This window comes from Pristiophorus japonicus, chromosome 22, assembly GCF_044704955.1.
Source record: "Pristiophorus japonicus isolate sPriJap1 chromosome 22, sPriJap1.hap1, whole genome shotgun sequence".
Classification (NCBI taxonomy): Eukaryota; Metazoa; Chordata; class Chondrichthyes; family Pristiophoridae; genus Pristiophorus; species Pristiophorus japonicus.
The window spans coordinates 21,965,701-21,978,557 of NC_091998.1; positions in this window are offsets into that span (position 1 = coordinate 21,965,701).

Sequence of the window (12,857 nt, forward strand, 5' to 3'; positions counted from 1 at the left end):
ATCATGCAGGTCATGATGGAGTAATTACTGTGCTTTTATACTTACTGATCTGTATTGTGGTTGTAATGGTTGGTACATTACACTACAGGGATATTTCTGACTGTAATTGCTGGTGTCTCAGATATACTTCAATATCTGTCAGGTGGGTTAATCATGTTATGATGAGTAACTGCTTTGCATTTACCATGGCAAAGCCATAATAGCTTTTGCAGAAACATACCTCAAAAAAATACTGTTGACACTACAGATGCCTTATGGTCCATAGTAAATAATTAGTGGTACCATCGACTGTGAATAATTTGTGTAATGGTACTGTCAATAAGCAAATTCAGCAGCTGATTAATGACTTTGTGTTGTTTCCTTACTGTAGGTCTGAGCGACTTACTGTAGCTCAGCACTTACGGGGCCTAAGGGACAGGCTTTCTGCATGTACTTGCCTTTGGATCAGTTTCCTTTGATTTCCCCAGGTCACACTCCCAATAACTTAAAGGCTCAATACTTGCTGCCTTGTACCCATTCTGTCCGTTCCCTCCGTTTAAAAAAAGAAACCCTGGCCTCGACATGCGACCTCTGCATCGCGCAGTCAGACCTATTAATCTCCGGGTCAATGCCGGGCAGGATGCTGGCTGTCCAAGTGGCCCTGGGTGAGAGGGCAGATCCCTCAGTGACAACGCCACAGATTGGGACTGGAAAAGCTCTGCGTCGTTCAGTGAGTACCCAGGGGTCATCCCGTGTCAGGGAGAGGAAAATATGCCAGCGCAGAGCAGCATCTGCCTTCTGTGAATCCTCTACCGAGGGCTTGATTAATTTATTGTCTCCGCCTGGATAATTTGTCATAATCTCCTGCCAGTCAGCGTGATCAATCATCATTCAGAAAAATGAAATTTCTTACGTGAAGATTATCAGTCTATGACAGACCATGTATGATTCAATTATCTGAAAGTCCTGAGTGTTTCAGTTAAGCCCTGGTAACAAAACAATGTAAGAAATAATGACAAAATGTTATCAGGCTATAGTGAAATTGTGTCAGGCTTTCTCCCGTCTAAGGCTACAATCTGCGTTCATTTGTTACTCTTATAATGGGGAGCGGTGACAGTGCCAGAGGAAATGATCTGCTGTGCCCTCGTCCGTTATGGAAGCGAGATGCAACAATCGTTGAACAAAAGAATACGCTATTGTTCAAATTAAATCATTCCACTCTTTGTAGTCCATCAAACAGTTATCGGACTAACCCCCCAGTGCAGCCGTCTTGCTAAAGCACAACCTCTTGCGTAACATGTGTTGCTTGTGGCTCCTCTTTAAAAAAAAAATATATAGTTTCCATTCAGAAAATAAATAACACATCTTTGGTGCAGTCCTGGTCCGGTCTCGCAGCGTGGCACTTGCAGGATGGCACAGTGCAACCGCCGACGTGCCTGTGTGCCTTATTTATAGACAACGCTTTTTAACGGTCAGGACAATTTGGTGTTGGCGCTCTCGTTTATTTTGAATTTTTTTGTTCACCTCCTCTCTTAAAGACATGGGGCTGGATTTTTGGTTGCCTAACGCCTCAGTTAACGGCGTGAATGGGAGCGTAAGAGGTTATCGACCGCGCATGCAGCTTTTAGCGCCCCCAACCGAAAATTCATTGGAGGTTCACCGGGGGGCGCAAACCATTAGCGCCTGGCTGCTGACCATCAGTGAGATCCTGGCGTATTCCTGGTGCATCGCCCACGCTTGCGCCCCGGTCGGTAAATTCGGTGCGGCCACCTCATTGAGCGCCCGCCAAGAACAACGTCTGGAAAACCAGTCGGTACAGGCTTGCAGAGTCGTTAACTGGTGGCTACTTAAAGGAAGCGCTTTCCTCGGAGGTCACAGTCTGTGCAATGTTTACACAGGGCACGGTGTGTGAGCCTCCGAGTTTGCAGCGGCAGTCAGACATAACGGTACAGGTTGGAAACCAAGTGATTTTGGAAACTTTAATTGGTGCATTACTATGCCGCGCCTTTAACACTCGGCTTTTCCCGGGATCTGATTCGGAGTTCCGCGTAATCGCAATGGGTCTGCAAAATGTACCGACCAAATTCTCGGTTATCGCTCCCCCCCCTTCCCCCCCGTCTCCCAGTTCTGGTGTACAATGGCTGATTTATCGTCCCTGTCAGCTCTTCGACTGACTCTGACGAATTTCTGGGCGGGAGGCGCAAACTTTTCAAAGGCGCTAAATGTACCGCTCGGCCTGGATTAATGCCGCAAATAAGACGCGAGCGAATTTCTCCCCCATGAACTCTTGCTGGCACACAGATGCCAGCAGCCCTTGGCTAAAGTGGCTATCCCGCATCAGTGAGCCGAAGCAGTAAATGTCAGGGGGCTATTCTGCCATGGCGGGCCTTGCCCGATGCCCACACTTGCCGACGGTTTCCAGAAGAGGAGACTGAATGACCACACCCTGGCCCTTAGGTTGAGGCCCAGTGCAGCAAACCACTTGCTGCCTCCGACTGAGACCAGCCAGCTCAGTGCACACCAGGGGAAACCTGCTAGCTCCATACAGCTCAGAACTGCGCATGGCATTGCAATTAGCCACTAAAGCCATGGCTCTTTTCCGAAAAGAAAACCACATAATCTCATGTTATTGTTTGCTATTTATAGTGTTCCCAAAGACACAGTTCTAAATCGCATTTAATTTGATGGTTCATATCAGGGAACTAGCTATATGTAGAATTTTTTTTTCTAGCTGATACTTTTGGTACAGTTTTCATCCTTCCCAAAAGCACCTTGCCTTCTCACAAGAGGTTGTGCAAAGAAATTAAAATCCACACTCTGTTTTTCCAAGTTTATAAATCATCATGGAATGGACAATCAATTAAATGATTCGACGCTTCTATCTGGTATTCTACCATTTTGGTGATGTTGATTAGGTCCCGCTCCCGACTCGCACTGAAGCAATTAAAGTAACTGAGGAACTGGGAAAGACGGAAGATGACAAATGCTCCATGTCCACAGAAAGCTTCAATCTCCACTGCGAGGGAGTCAGGCACAGAACGTGCGGGCTAATGTGGAACGGTTTCCAGTGATGGGATGGGCCCAGAAAATGGGATTGAAACATTGCCCGCCGAACAGTGTGCTTCGAACAAGACAGTATTACCAGTGCGGGAGGGGACTTCTCATTCGACAAAGATTTTTCTCCTTTTCAGACAGGAACTCCCGCACAGGAAAAAAAAAATCCCATCTGCCGCACAAACTTCATTCATTTTTGAAAAAGCTGTTCTGAGTGAGGCAGCAACCTCACAATGTTTCCAAAAGTGAGCTTCGAAACAAATAGGAATGGTTATACCCAGTAAGAAAGAGGAGAATAATGACCCTTTCACTAAATGTCATTAACATTTTATGATGTTGTGATATTGACACTGCTTTGAAGCGTCTTGGGTCATTTTTACTACGTTCGAGGTGCTATATAAATGCAAGTTTTTGCTGTTGCTACACATCGCAGCGATATACTTCTTCCCCCAAGATTTTTTTAAAACGAGTTTTAGCACAGATAATAGAATCACAGAATAAAAGGAAGCCAGTCAGTCCATGTCCTGACAATCCTCCGCGTAAAAAAAGATTCTCCTGGTCCCTCCTTTCGGTCTTCATGTGGTGACCTGTAGTTAATGACTCACTGACCTATTTAGCTTATCAAAATTTGGAACAGGTCTTCCAGCTCTCTTCTTAAGACTTGTCTCAGTGGGTAGTGCTCTTGCCTCTAAGTCAGAAGGTTGAGGGTTCAAAGCTCAGTCCAGTGATGGTGAAATTGGGTGCCTTTGAGCCGCCCGTTCGCACCCCCTGGGATTTTTGTGGCAGCGCTACGGCATTGCGTCCCGATCTCCTTTGCCTGGAGATCATGACATCATCGCCGTGAGCATCGCCCCGGCCGCTTCGGGGAGGCGATGATTAAAGGCGAGGTGGGCGAAGTAAGTTTAAAAAAAAAACTTTTTATTGCATTTTTTGTCGCTGGTTGCCGCCCGCGCTCGATCAGTCTGGCACGCTGCTGATCGCGCGGGATCGCGCCTGCCTTGGTGGTCCAGGTAGGTACTTTTTATTTTGAAGAGCCTGCAGAAGGCACTGTCCCACCTGCTGACGATTGAACTCTCCAAGAAGGAAGTGGAGTGTTTGATTTAGCTTGATTTTGCGACCACTTCCTTCTTGGAACGCAAACGGCAAATTTTTTTAAAATCTTGACATTGTTAGCGCCTGGCACTAACTTTTCAAACTTTTAAAAGTTAACGCCAACAACAACAACAACAACAACTTGTATTTATATAGGGCCTTTAACATAGTGAAACATCCCAAGGCACTTCACAGGAGCGTTATGCGATATAAATTTGACACCGAGTCGCATAAGTAGAAATTAGTGCAGGTGACCAAAAGCTTAGTCAAAGAGGTATGTTTTAAGGAGCGTCTTGAAGGAGGAAAGAGAGGTAGAGAAGCGGAGAGGTTTAGGGAGGGGGTTCCAGAGCTTGGGGCCCAGGAAACAGAATGCACGGCCACCAGTGGTTGAGCGATTACAATCAGGGATGCTCAGGAGGGCAGAATTAGAGGAGCGTAGACATCTCGGGGTGTTGTGGGGCTGGAGGAGATTACAGAGATAGGGAGGGGCGAGGCCCTGGAGGGATTTGAAAATAAGGATGAGAATTTAGAAATTTGGGCGTTGCTTAACAGGGAGCCGATGTATGTCAGCGAGCACAGGGGTGATGGATGAGTGGGACTTGGTGCGAGCTAGGAAACGGGCAGTCGAGTCTTGGATCACCTCTTGTTTACATAGGGTAGAATGTGGGAGGCCAGCCAAGAATGCGTTGGAATAGTCAAGTTTAGAGGTAACAAAGGCATGGATGAGGGCTTCAGCAGCGGATGAGCTGAGGCAAGGGTGGAGATGGGCGATGTTACGGAGGTGAAAATAGGCGGTCTTAGTTATGCTGTGGATATACGGGGCGATAGTGAAATTCTCCTCAAGACTGACACACTTCAATGTGGTACCGGATGAGTGATGTGTTTTTGAAGATCTTTTGGATGAGATGTTAAATCGAGGCCCTGTCTGCCCTCTCAGGTGGATGTGAAAGATCCCATGGCACTACCAGATTACCACCCAGATGGTGAAAATTACCATCCCAGAGTCTGGAACAACCTGGAAGAACCTTCTCCAATAGTTTGGTTACTATGCACCAGTAGCAGAGCTTATATCAAAGGCAGTGCAAACCATTTGCATGCAGTTGCTCATGTCTATCCTTTTTTTAAAGGGAAGTTGGGGCATTAGGTGCAACTGACAATGAGGTGATGTTACTGTTCAAGTGATACTTTCTACATCTCCCCCTTTGACATGCTCTGATAACTCCCAACTACCAGCGTTTAGGGTATGCTCTGCATCGTGGATAATCTTGGATCACCAGTGCTTTAGAATGGCCCGGGGTCAAACATGAGCCTCTCAAGCTGGGAAAATCATAACTGGCTGTCATACCCAATACTGCCTGGGCTGGCTGGGTTCAGTCCCAGAATAACTTCAAGTGCCAGCTCACATTAAAATTAACGGAACCAGTGTGGGAACCACACAGTCTAGGTACGTCACCAGCGTGGCCTGGGAGAGCAACCGTGACCCAAAATGGTAGGTTTGCATGAACCAGAGAACCATATTATTTTTACAGCAAAGAATGAGGTCATCATGACTCTTCACGAGGCAGGAGATGCCCTCTAAAATAAAGCTGTCTCATCCTTTTGCATTATTTTCTCTTTAGCAAGCAGGCGGAGGAGGGCAGTGCTTTGCACATAAAGTACTTCCCCTATGCGATCCTTGTCCTTTAGCTCCGTGATCGATATTCTCTCCTGCCGCATTTCCCAAATTACAACAGTGACTATACTTCAAAAGTGCTTCGCTGGCTGTAAAGCGCTTTGAGACATCTGGTGGTCGTGAAAGGCGCTATAGAAATGCAAGTTTTTCTTTCCTTCTGATTGCTTGCCACAGATTAGTAGAGAACATTGAACTTTTTATGCTCACAATGTAAAGTTATATAGGGGAAGGAAAATCTAGGGGAGTCTGTTTCAGGACAACTGTCCCTTTATTCTACTTTTAAAAAAAAGAATCTCCTTCTCATTCGTGGAAATCTATTGGTGACAGATTAGTAAAATGGGAGGTGCAACGAGACCTGGGTGTCATGGTACATCAGTCATTGAAAGTTGGCATGCAGGTACAGCAGGCGGTGAAGAAGGCAAATGGCAAGTTGGCCTTCATAGTGAGAGGATTTCAGTATAGGAGCAGGAAGGTCTTACTACAATTGTAAAGGGCATTGGTGAGGCCACACCTTGAATATTGCGTCCAGTTTTGGTCTCCTAATCTGAGGAAGGACGTTCTTGCTATTGAGGGAGTGTAGCGAAGGTTCACCAGACTGATTCCCAGGATGACAGGACTGACATATGAAGAAAGATTAGATCGACTAGGCTTCTCTTCACTGGAAGTTAGAAGAACAAAAGGGGATCTCATAGAAACATATAAAATTCTGACGGGATTGGACAGGTTAGATGCAGGAAGAATGTTCCCGATGTTGGGGAAGTCCAGAACCAGGGGTCACCATCTAAGGATAAGGGGTAAGCCATTTAGGACCGAGATGAGGAGAAACTTCTTCACTCAGAGAGTGATGAACCTGTGGAATTCTCTACCACAGAAAGTTATTGAGGCCAGTTCATTAGATATATTCAAAAGGTAGTTAGATGTGGCCCTTACGGCTAAAGGGATCAAGGGGTATGGAGGGAAAGCAGAAATGGGGTACTGAAGTTGCATGATCATCCATGATCATATTGAATGGTGGTTCAGGCTCGAAGGGCCGAATGGCCTACTCCTGCACCTGTTTCCTATGTTTCCATGTTTCTATTCAGATGTTCTGCAAGCTGAGAGATGTTCTCAGTGACTGGGCACCAACAGTTATAGGTGTGTCATTCTATACTCACTTTTTATGTATTTCATGGTTGGGCCTAACATAGGCCCAAAATATTGGGTCCAAACCCTCAACCATTTGTACTGCAACAACAGTGCAGACAATAAAAAAAACTCTTCTACAAATCCTGCACGAATAAAACTTTTTGACTTGTAAATATGATGTACCATCTTCCATTAAATAATATTAACAACTAGAGGAAATTCTGGTATAATTGCCTCGCACCCCGATTAGGGGCGATAACCTTCCGGGACTGGGACTTTTATCGCCCGGCCCGGAAGATCCGCCGCCCCCCCACCCTACCCCCCCCACTCCCCGCCCCACCCGAAATTGGGCCTTCCGCCCCTCAAAGGAAGCAGAGCGCTGTCTCCGGCGCTCCGCTTCCGTTGGGGGCGGCCCCAGGGTAGCAGTGCGGCGCTATGTCCAGCGCTACGCGGATGCTTCATGAACACCCCTCCCCTTCCATTAAAGGGGAGGGCCGCTGCACAGTCTGCATGGCCTCTGATAGCCTGCAAGGCCTCTGATGTCCTCCACCGGGCCAACAGGGACGTGTGAGACCAGACCAGAATCCCGACACCCTAGATAGCGTGCCGGGCTGCACGATAGCCGACAAAGAATGATGACGGCCCGGGGCACTGCAGGCCTCCCCTTTAATCAGTGTCCCGGGAGCGGACGTCCACCAGATTCGCGATCCATGGGGCAATTTCCCCCCGCGGGGCTTTAAGGAGTCGGCTCGGGACGGTGAGGGGTCACTGCGCATGACGATTACATCATCGCCAGTTGTGTGGCGTCCTGGGGCGCTAAGCACGGAGCGCAGTGCTGCCGGGACAGTGCCTTCCAAACCTCCAGGGCAATTTCCCAGGAGGCGATAGCGTCCCCCTCCCCCGGATGTCCCCCCTCCCCCGAGCGACCCCCTCCCCAGGCGTCCCCCTACCCCGGGCATCCCCCTCCCCCGGACGTCCCCTTCCCCCAGCATGTCCCTCCCCCGGCGCAAACAGGGTCAAAAAAGGGGCAATTTTGCCCCCTCTGGCTTATCAGAAAGCTTTATTTCTAATGGGGCAAGTCAACTGGAATGATGTCTTCTTCACATAAAAGGTAGTGGAAATCTGGAACTCGCTCCCAAAAAGCTGTTGAGGCTGGTGCTCAATTGAAACTTTCAAAAGTGCGATTGATAAATTTTTGTTAGGCAAGGGTATTAAAGGTTACAGAACCAAGGCATGTAGATGGAGTTAAGATAAAGATTAGACATGATCTAATTGAATGCAGGAACAAGCTCGAGGGGTTGAATGGCCTCCTCCTCTTAAATCCAAATATCTTGAAAAGAACTCATAGGTCAGAACACGGTTGGAAATTCCTGACAAGAATTATTGGTTTTTCACTCGCGGATAGGATACGGAAACTCCATCAGGTACATAATAGAGGACAAACATTTGCATTCTCTTCCCGTCGCTAATTACTGTGTGTGTTAGTAACTAGAGAAAGTTAAACGCCAAGCCTGTAAAAAAAATCTCAATATCTCCTACCTACTGAGAGAGAGTCTCATATCGATGGGGTATTTTCTACCTTATAGGAGCCATTATTGGGTCACCTCTTTCTTATGGACCCACTTCAGCAACAATAACAATAACTTGCATTTATAGAGCAGCTTTAAGGTAGAAAAATGTCCCAAAGCACTTCATAAATGCGGAATCAAAAAATGGACGCCAAGCCGCTGGATGGGATATTAGGCAGGGCAGCCAAAAGCTTGGTCAAAGAGGTCAATTATAAGAAGGGTTGCAAAGGAGAATAGAGAGGTGGCGGGGTTAAGGGAGGGAATTCCAGAGTGTGAAGCCTAGCAGGCTGATGAAGGTGCCTTGCATATGTCGCAAAGCAGCCCATCAACTTAAACACGCACCAGAGCTTCATGTTGGCCTGAGGCCTGATCCAGAGCCAACAACAACAACTTGTATTTATATAGCGCCTTTAATTCATTGGATATATTCAAGAGGGAGGGAGCTAGATATGGCCCTTACAGTTAAGGGGATCAAGGGGTATGGAGAGAAAGCAGGAAAGGGGTACTGAGGTGAATGATCAGCCATGATCTTATTGAATGGTGGTGCAGGCTCGAAGGGTCGAATGGCCTACTCCTGCACCTATTTTCTATGTTTCTATGTTAATGTAAGTAAAATGTCCCAAGGCACTTCACAGGGACGTTATTAAACAAAATTTGACACAAAATTTTAAACGAAGAGCCATTTAAGTTGGGGAAAACAATCACCACTGACGGTGCACTGCAACAGGGCTCAATTTAGGATATAAATGCTGTTGTGAAAGCAGGCCGGAACCAAAGGTGTGGTCAAAGCGGTGTGACCTGTAGATGAAAGGTACTACTGCAAAGGTGTGCCAATTTCTCAGAATGACACCATTTATTTTCTGGCATTGAAAGATAAATGAGAGACTTTTAAATGTATTTTTCGGGGGGTTTCCCTCTGAAATGGAGATAGCTGTGAATGGGTAGATAAAACCAGAGCCTGAGTTTCAGACAAAGACATTTGACATCTTTTGGCAAAGAGCTGTTTACTTACACTTGACGTCCTGCCTAATCACCACAAGTGCAAACAGCCATTCCCGATTCAAAGATTCCCTCGCGGCCTAATTAGCTTCGTAACTGAGCCCGACCCTATCGTGGCAATCGTTGGCTGAACAGCAGAGAATTAATACTCTGACATCATGGGCTTGGAGGGCAGCCTCACCATGGCCTTCTGTTAGTCAAGCACTTTTCTCTTTTCGATCCTTTCCTCACAAATCAAAGTTCAGCTCCGGGCACTTTCCTTCCCTTCAGCTATGCCCAGGGCAGGTGACGAGACTCCAGATGGCCCCTGGGAAATGGCAGGGGTGGGTGGGGGCTGCTTTGCTTGTGAGGTTAGAACAAGATGGATGAACTGTTAGGTTTTATCCCCCGAGGGGACTAGCTCCATTTCTGTTGGGTTTCCTACTCTGGGGCTTTAGCTGAGAGCTGGTGAGACTCTGCTCATGAAAAGGGCGAGCATGCGGTAATATTATGCTTCTTCTTCAAAATAGTGCCTTGGGATCTTTTAAATCCACCTTAGAGAGCTGAAGGAGCCTTGGTTTAATGCCTCGTCTGAAACACGTCACCTCTGACAGTGAAGCACTCCCTCAGCATCCATAGGCCATACCTGAAAGCTTTGAAATGTTCATGGTTTTAGCTACGTCTATCCCATTATTTACTGCAAACAAGCCCCAGGTGGGCATAGGAAACGTTTCAAGGACACCCTCAAAGCCTCCTTGATAAAATGCAACATCCCCACCGGCCACCTGTGAGTCCCTGGCCAAAGACCGCCCTAAGTGAAGGAAGAGCATCCGGGAGGGCGCTGAGCACCTCGAGTCTCGTCGCCGAGAGCATGCAGAAAGCAAGCGCAGACAGCGGAAGGAGCGTGCGGCAAACCAGACTCCCCACCCACCCTTTCCTTCAACCACTGTCTGTCCCACCTGTGACAGAGACTGTAATTCCCATATTGGACTGTTCAGTCACCTGAGAACTCACTTTTGGAGTGGAAGCAAGTCTCCCTCGATTTCGAGGGACTGCCTATGATGATGACTTACTGTTTAAACTGGCGTGTTTCTGAGCTGGCTGGTCTACTCATGCTCATTAATGACAGTTGTACAGAGCAAACAATGCACTCGCTACCTCTCTTCTTGGAGAGGTATGTATGAAATGATTTGGAATGACAAGCTTAATTATTCCGCATTCCAACAGAGCTTCCGCTTGGCAAGACGGCGAGGTAATTTTGCAAGGCTCTGTTCCCAGGTGCAGCGTCTCACTAGCTCCAAGCACAGGTCGCAGAACCAGTCTGTAATATTAGACAGCTATCTTCTACCCTCAAAAACACAGAGACCTGCAAGATTACTGCTCTGGGTAACAGGATGACATTAATTACTAAGAAAGAAAACAAGACTTGCATTTGTAACGCCTTTCACAACCTCAGGACTTCCCAAAGTGCTTGACAGCCAATTAATTACTATTTGAAGTGTAATTGCCGTTATGATGTGGGCAATGCAGTAACTGCAATTTGGGCCCCCGCAAGCTCCCACAAATAGCAATGTGATAGTGATCAGACAACCTGTTTTTGAGTGGTGTTAGTTGAAGGATAAATATTGGCCAGGATGCCGGGGACAGCTCGCTTGTACCTCTTCAAAATAGTGCCTTGGGATCTTTTATGTTCACTTGAGAGGGAAAACACAGCCTTGGTTTAATGTCTCATTCAAAAGATGACATCTCTAACAGTGCAGCACTCCCTCAGTACTGTGTCAGCTGTGACTTAGTGAGTAAAGTCCTGTCCCCTCAGTACAGATTCACACGAGGCATGTAGTGAAGTCAAGGTCACTCTGGACCTGCACCTTTATTTCACAGCTCTGGAATGCTGCACTTGCCTGAGATCTGTCCTTATATACCTGTCTCTTGCAAGTGCACCCCTGGTGGTAAGGTATGCTGGTGATTACAGGTCATATCTTATTACAGTCATGTATAGCATGTTAGGACACAGTTATATATAATAATGTAAGATACATGACATCACCCTCCCCCACGGTCTTATTGTCTTTATAGGTTCAGTCTCTCAGGTGGTCTACGCTCTCGCGTGGAGTGTCTGACTTGTGTTTCAGTTGTTTGCCTTGGTGTCTGTTTATCTTTGGGTGTGGTTGCTGGTATCTCGCCTGGGCTGTCTGTTTCGGTTGGTGTGATTGTTGTTGACTCGCCTGGGCTGTCTGTTGGGATTTCCCTTTCCTCAGGTTGTTCCCTCTGTCTGTCCACCAGGTATGGTGCGAGTTCCACATTGTAGTCTGCCTCTGGTTCCGCAGTGTTGTTGGTAAATCTGCTTTTGACTTGGTCGACATGCCTCCGGCAGGTTTTGCCATTGTCCTTTTGAACTACCAGTAGCCTGTTTCCTTCCTTGCCCGTTACTGTCTCTGCAAGCCATTTGGGACTCTTGCCATAGTTTAGTACAAGCACTTTGTCCCCTAGCTCATTCCATCGCCCCCTCGAATTTCTGTCATGGTACTCAGTCAGCTTACGGCGCTTTGCCTCAACGATTTCGTGCATGTCTGGGAGGATTAATGAGAGCCTTGTTTTTAAAGTCCTTTTCATCAACAGTTGCACGGGGGGGATCCCAGTCAATGAGTGCGGACGAGATCTGGATGTCAGCAGCAGTCGCGACAGGCGACCCTGCAGCGTGAGACCTTGGATTTTAAGCATGCCTTGTTTAATGATTTGCACTGCTCTCTCCGCCTGGCCGTTGGAGGCCGGCTTGAACGGTGCCGTCTTGACGTGATTTATGCCGTGGTCAATTATAAAGTCTTGGAATTTTGCGCTGGTGAAGCACGGACCATTGTCACTGATCAATATGTCAGGGATTCCGTGCGTTGCAAACATGGTTGCGAGGCTCTCCACAGTGGTGGAGGTTGTGCTCGAGTTTAAAATGGTGCATTCGATCTACTTTGAAAATGCATGTAGAACTACGAGGAACATTTTGCCCATGAATGGGCCCGCATAGTCTACGTGCACCCGCAACCATGGTTTGGTAGGCCAGGGCCAGGGGCTCAGTGGAGCCTCCCTAGGGGCATTGCTGAGTTTGGCACAAATGATGCACCTTCGGACGCAGAGCTCCAAGTCCGCGTCAATACCAGGACACCAGACGTGGGATCTGGCCATGGCCTTCATGAGAACAATCCCCGGGTGCTCGCGGTGGAGCTCCCGGACAAATGCCTCTCTGCCTCGCAGAGGCATGACTACTTGGCTGCCCCACATCAGGCAGTCTGCTTGTAGTGATAGCTCATGCATGCGCCTGTATGAGGGTTTTAATTTCCCGGGGCAGGCATCGCAAGCCTCTGCCCAGTCACCGGTTAGGACACAACTTTTTACTA